The sequence below is a fragment of the Fukomys damarensis genome, unplaced genomic scaffold (genome assembly GCF_012274545.1).
Source record: "Fukomys damarensis isolate Sample0158 unplaced genomic scaffold, DMR_v1.0_HiC HiC_scaffold_39, whole genome shotgun sequence".
Classification (NCBI taxonomy): Eukaryota; Metazoa; Chordata; class Mammalia; order Rodentia; family Bathyergidae; genus Fukomys; species Fukomys damarensis.
In genome coordinates, this window is record NW_022900951.1 from 48,428,249 (window position 1) to 48,428,733 (window position 485).

A 485-nucleotide genomic window follows, 5' to 3' on the forward strand; every position below is an offset into this window, starting at 1 on the left:
GAAAAGAAAAAATATAAAAATAAAATTACAGTGTTTGAAGGTGGGGAGGGGAGGGGGGATGAAGGGAGGGTGGGGGCCAGGGAAAAAATGAGAACCAAGACCTGGCATGTAAAGGTACAAGATCCCAGTAATGAATGTAACTGTACTGTTTACCTAGAATGTACCAATAAATTCAATTAAAAATAAAAGAAATAGTTTGGCAGAATGGGTCAACAAGCAAGATCCAACAATATGCTGCATAGAAGAAAAACACAACTCAAAAAGAAACTCATAGACTGAAACTTAAAGGCAGGAACACAATAGTCCATGGGAAAGGAACACACAAAAAAAGCATTACTTGCATTCTTTGCAGATCAAGTGGATTTCAAACCAACAGTAAGAGAGACAAAGAAAGAAATGATTTCCTTCTAAAGGGAACAATCCAAGAGGAAGAGATGGTAGTCATAAATATATGTGCACTGAACACTAGTGTGCCTAACTATATA